Raw genomic sequence first — 6,615 nt, forward strand, 5'->3', positions numbered from 1 at the left:
CTTCATCTCTACCACTTGGGATCTATAAGTTTTTTTTAAAGGCCAGCTCAAGTGCTACCTTCTACATGAAGCTCCCGACCTCACACCTGCTAACATTTATTGCCCCCTCTCATGATGTATTTTTTTTTTATGTTTTGCAAATACTTATGTAGGTACATACAATCTCCCCTTCTCCATCCATTGAATTCATCTTCCCCATCCTGGAGATTAAAAGCTATTTAATTTCTGTCTATATATCCTCAGTAGAATACAAGGCACAAAGTGGGTGCTTAATAAATGTTTGGTGGTTGATTGATTGCCTGATGGACCAGATAGAACTTTCTTATCTTGATTCTAAATAAAATTGCAACAAAAACTAAGCTCTTTTTTTTGGGGGGGGGAGGGGTGCAGTGTGAGGGGAGAGAAGATAGGAGAGCTTTCATTACTTTCAGTTACTATTCCTTTTTCCACATTGCCTGATATTTTACCAAGTTGAATTAATCATCTAAATCTAAATCATCTAAATAATCATCTAAAAATGTTGCCATTAATTCATGTGACATAGCCGGGGAATTATTCCCATTTTACAGAATAAAAGACTGAGGCTCTAAGTTAAATAACCTTTCCATATCACACAGCTTGCAAGTGACAGTCTGTACCAAAACACATTTAATATGACTCCATATTGAGTGTTTTCTACTACCCTTCATTAGCTATTAATTGCTATCTAGTGCAATAAACTTAGTAGTTGCTTAATAGCTACGCTATTATTGATTATATGTCCAAAGACTATAGATCATGTGGGAAGATCAAATTTGATCTTTTTATCAAGTTCTTATTATGTTTCTAGGCCCTATGGCTTCTCTCTGGAATGAATGTTTTTCCCAAGTTATGTTCAGTTTTATGCTTGGGGCTAAATATTATTTCTCTCTTTCTACTCTATTCCTGATTGAAAGAGAGGTGTTAAATTCTGCAGCAAATGGTTGTTAATCTATGGAATTCTATAACTCAAGGAAACCTAAAAACAACCAAAAAAGCCTTTATCATTATGGCATATGTGTGCTTTCTCTGAGGGAACAATTCAGGAGTAATTGAAGCAATATATTCATTCACTAATAAGAATGGGTTTGAACTAGGCATTTTATCCTAACAGAAAAACCTGCAGGTTAGTTGACATAAATTTATTGCTTTTGGCTTCCTTACTGCCTACAATATGATGCAAATTCACTTTTCAAATGCTTCTTGAGTAAATATATTTCTGGTGGGAAATATTTTATCCAATGGTCATCTCAATGAAATATTTTATTTCTAAGTTGGGAGGAACTTCAACTGGCCAAAGAAATAGAGCTGTAATAAAAATATGTATACCAGGGAAGCTCTAGACAAGAACAGCAGATGAAAAAAATCTAGAACTGATAAGATTGTGTTTATAAATAAAGAACACAAGGAAAGTATTAATAAATTTATTTAATTCGAATTTCAAATTTACATTTGAAATTGAAACAAAGCAAACTGTTTTCTGAACATCCACCTTTTTTGTTTGGGAAGAGAAAGGTCTTTGAGAGTAGGTAGAACCAAATGAAAAGGGGAGAAAAAAGCAGAAGATGGGACTAGAACAAATTATTGTTTTCTAGGTCCTTTCTAGCTACAAGCTTTATGATTTTATCACTAAAAACAGAAGTGAATATTGTGAAGCTGTTTGAACTTGAAAGAAAATTCTAGCAGAATATTGAGTTTTAGATTAAAGAAAAAGCCATAAGAGTAAAGTTTGGATTAGATTTGTCTGGAAGAGAGGAACAAGGAATGGAGAGAATAGAACACACCAATAGGGGTTCTGTGAAAAACATAAGATCACCAAGTGCCAGTCTATAGGCTGCTTATTTTCTCGCCTTCCACCAGAAGCAGATTATATTTTAGCTAAGTCCCACCCAGCACAGCAAGTTCCAGGCTCCAGTCTTCCCAGGTCAGTTCAGTGATCACATTTGAAATTCCAATACTATTCAGAGAAAGCTGCAGTATCTCCAAAACTATCTTTCTAGTCTGGCAAAGGAATTGGGAAGTCACTCTAGGGATAAAGTGAGGCAATGGAGGAAATAACAGATGTCATTCTGAATGAATGAGTTCCAATCAGTTTCTGCCTGTGCTCTTCTTTTATATCCCCAAAGGAATGTGGCACATTCCCACTTTCAGTCTACTTATTCTCATGTCTCTGTGAAGCTTTTCAATATAAAATCTAAGAATTCCACCAGCAGAGAGACAATCTGGAGTAAATAATAATGGTAATATGCATGAATGTTATTAATTAATAATCACCTGCCATCAGTCCCTCAATAGGAATAAGGAAATGTTTGTTTTCAGTGGATAGGAAGAAGCAATGACTAGTGGAAAAAGAAATTGAGTTATTGTGAATTAGGCATTGGAATTAAGAAACAGAAAGGCATGGGTTCAATTCCTTCCTTAGATTCTTTAACAGATCCCAGGTTAGGAAGATCTGAATTCAAATCCAATCTCAGATACTTATGAGCTTTGTGACTCTGAGCAAATCTTTTAACCTTTGTCTGCTTCAGTTTCCTCATCTCTCAAATGCAAATACTAATAGCATCTACCTCCTAAGGTTGTTACATGAATAAAATAAGATAAAGTTTGTAAAGCACTTGGCAAATCTTAAGGGATATATAACTGCTAGCTATTTTTATCACCACCACTACCACCACTACTATGATGATGACAATGACTTCTCCTCCTCCTCTTCCTTCTCCTCCTCTTCTCCTCCTACTCTTCCTTCTCCTCCTCTTTTCCTCCTCCTCTTCTCCTCCTCCTCTTCCTTCTCCTCTTTTTCTCCTCCTCTTCTCCTCCTTCTCTTCCTCCTCCTCCTCCTCCTACTACAACTACAACTAGTATGAGCGGTATGACCAGGGCAAATCACTCAACCTCTCTGTGCCTCAGTTTTCTCATTTATAAAATAATGGGGTTGGCCTCCATGGCCTTTGGGGTCCCCTCTCAGTTTAAATCTATGATGCTTTGAAGGGACATAACAGTTTTTGGTTTCTCAGCAACGAAAGATGATAACCGGTAGTGGTAGGAAAGGTATAGACAGAGAAAGATAGAAGAATCAAAGATTATAGCTCCCTGACATCACAATTTCACCCCAAGGCTGGCCCTAATTATCAGCTTGATGCATGCATTCTTACATTATAAGGGTATGCTTCCAAATCCAGGAAGAAAAGACATGGTTTGCAGAAGTCCTGCAATTTTATTTAATAATGCTACATTCTCCTTCCGGTATAACCTTATCTTCTCTTTAGTTGTACTTTACCTATTAGTTATATTATGATTGTCACTACTTATCACTACCATTAGAAATTAACTTAATCACAAAAAGACTGGAGGGATTCCCCTCCCTCATCTGTCACTAGAAACCTGCTTCACCCCTGAAGGATAGCGTAATGCTCCCTCAACATATTACTATACATGGAATTCACACTTCTAATACCATTTGAAAAAAATAAATAAATACTGTGTCAGGAAGAAAATATTTGCTCAGATGGCCAAGTGAGTAAAATATTTATTTCTATGAGGGGAAGAACAGCAGGCAGAAAGAAGACATACAGCAGTAATAAAAGGTGCTTCCAGTGAAAGGCTTCCGTCTAATCAGCATAAATGTCGCCACAAACAGAATAAATTTTGTATAGAAATAAGTACTGGGAGAAATGTGTTAATATATATAACAGAGAATCATAAACCTCAACAACTATGCTGACTGAAATTCCTGTACATCTGCATATTCTGATTTTCAATGGGAAAACATCTGGTTTCACAGCTGGGAGAGATTCCAGTTAGGGAAGACAGGAAAGGTGTTTGCTAGATAAGACACTCCATCTTCGGACTCCTGGCATTTTCACTGACTGTTTTCCCCTGCATAGAACTCTGCCTCCTTATCTCTGCTTCCTAGCTTCCTACAAGTCTCAGATAAAGTCCCACTTTCTGCCATAAGCCTTTTCCAGCCCTCTTTATTTATTTTAGTGCCTTCCTTCTTTTGATTCTTTCTCATTTACCCTGTCAATAGCTGGTTTGTTCATTCATAGTTGTTGGCAAATTGTCTCCCTCATAAAACTGTGAGCTCCTAGATGGTAAGCATTGTTTTTTGTTTGACCTTTTTAAATTTTATTTGCTTCTCAGCCCCTAGCATACCACTTAGCAGTAAGATGCCTAAAAATACTTGACTGACTTAATGAATGCCTGGAAGGAGATCTTCAGGACCCTCAATCCAGGGTATGCTTCCAGATAGAAAAACTGAACTGATTTAACCACAGAGGTAGTATTGTTAGTGCAGTGAAGAATGCTGTAGACGTAGAGTGCCAGGAGAGATCTGTATTCAAATTCTCCCTTCCATAATTCCTAGCTGTGCAAACATAGGCATGCATTTCTTTTTATCTCCCTGAGCCTCATCTTAAAATAAAGGAAAAAGAGAAACGACAGCAACCTGTAGTAGCTATCCTCGCATATATCTTACAGTGTTGTTGTAATATTAAAGAAGGTAACTCTTACAAACCTTAAACAGCCATACTTACGTCAGCTGTTACTATGCAGTTATTTGGGTAGGGTGGACAGCAAAAGTGGATACTTCCCACCTGAAATTACTTGATCCTATAATTTAGGAAAAAATAAAAAGTGGAGTCCAGATAGTTACAGCTGGATAGGACTTGTAGCATACAAAGGTTTCCTGAGTAAAATAACTCTAAAAAGCACCTAATTATATAGGAGCATTGGCCAATGTAGGCAGCTATTTGGCATCTTGCAGATGTAGCCTGTATTTATATTATTCATAGGTCTCTGAGAGTCAGTACAATGTTAGAGAGGCCAATGCTCAGGTGCAATGCCTACATGTTCTAATTAATTTCACACAGAGAAACCTCCCATTCATGCCACAAAGCACATGCCCTGGTCCAACTAGTGGTATTACAAACACACATCTTGGGCTACCCAAGTACCAAATTTTTGATAATCCAGGAGAGAGAAAGAGGTGACTGGCCCTGCTAGGGAAATCCAGTGAATCCAGTGAAAGTTAGACTCTATTATTTTTTTCCCTATGAGGAAGAAAAATTAAACAAAGTAAACACTTATTGATGAGCTGTATTACCTTCAGTTTTTGAGTTCCGCTTCTACCATATGTCCTGCACAGTGGAAGAAAAGAACTCATAAATTAATAGACAAGTATTTGTTGAAGATCCAGTACAAAGAGAAGAAATAGCATACTGAAAAGGACATTAGACTTGGCTTTAGAATATTAGAGTTCATGGGGCAGCTAGGTGGTGCAGTGAGTAAAGGACTGGCCCTGGAGTCAGGAGGACCTGAGTTCAAATCCAGTCTTAGACACTTGACACACTTACTAGCCATGTGACCTTGGGGCAAGTCACTTAACCCCAATTGCCATGCCTTCCCCTCTCCAAAAAAACAAAAAAAGAATATTTGGGTTCAAATTATGATGTTGATGTTAACTTTTTACCTTAGGCTACTCACCTAACAAATCTTGTCTATGAAACACAGATAATGCATGCAATATTTTCCTGGAAGGTGGTGAAAGCAGACAGGAAAAAACTTGGGTCAAGTCACATTGTTAAATTTTTAAGTAAGACAAAATAAACCTTAGAAATTATTATTGACTGCAAATCAGAACTTGATTTTTTTTCTTGCTTATCTAGATTTAAGAAAGTGTTAATGATGCAGATTAAAATTAAATTTGTGGATACATCCCCCCTTCCCCTACACACACACACCTCCTCCCCGCCCGAATGTTTAACGTTTACTAGCATACCCTTGCATCGTTGTCTAAGCTTTCCTTGAGTTCAGTAGAGGGTGGTAGAAAACTCAGACAATGAAGTAATCAGCAGACTGGAGGCCAGGTCACTGGAGACTTATAACAATAAAAACAGTAACTTCTATTTACATGGTGCTTAAGGTATGTAAAGTGTTTTGTATCCATTATCAGATTTGAGCTTCAAAATACCTCTATATATAGGATCATTTTGAGGAAAGAGTTTTTTAAACTGGAAAATAATATATAAATATGTGTTATTATTATTGCACAAAAGAATTATAAAACTGGTTCTCTGATCTCAAAGAGTTTGTTTGCTTTTTAGTTATGATTAAAACAAATAATTAGAGAACATGGTATCGAGAAAATAGATGTTCAATTGGAAGCAGGAGAGCTAGGTTCAAAACCTGCTATGACATTTACTAGCCATGTGACCATAGGCAAGTAATTTTGCTGTTCTAAGCATCAATTTCTTTAAATAGGCAAATGGCACATTACCTACAAGTGGACAAGGGTCTTTGCAAGCTGTAAAGGATTATGAAAATGGGAATCATTACTACTGTGAATATTGTTATTTGCAATAGTAGTTCAGAAAAAGGAGAGATCTCTCTCTTTCAGCTGAAGTGTTTTAAATAGAATAAGGAAGCATATATCTTGGAATCACAGGAAATAAATTTGACTGGAAATGTGAAGTTTAATTATGGAGAGTCTTGAAATCTAAGTAGAGGTTTGGAGTTTATAGTATAGGAAAAAGGAAGTCATTATGGGTTCTTGAGGAGGATGGAAGAAGTATTTAGGGATATTATTTGGCAAAGTTATGT

Source organism: Trichosurus vulpecula, chromosome 2 (genome assembly GCF_011100635.1).
Source record: "Trichosurus vulpecula isolate mTriVul1 chromosome 2, mTriVul1.pri, whole genome shotgun sequence".
NCBI classification, from domain to species: Eukaryota; Metazoa; Chordata; class Mammalia; order Diprotodontia; family Phalangeridae; genus Trichosurus; species Trichosurus vulpecula.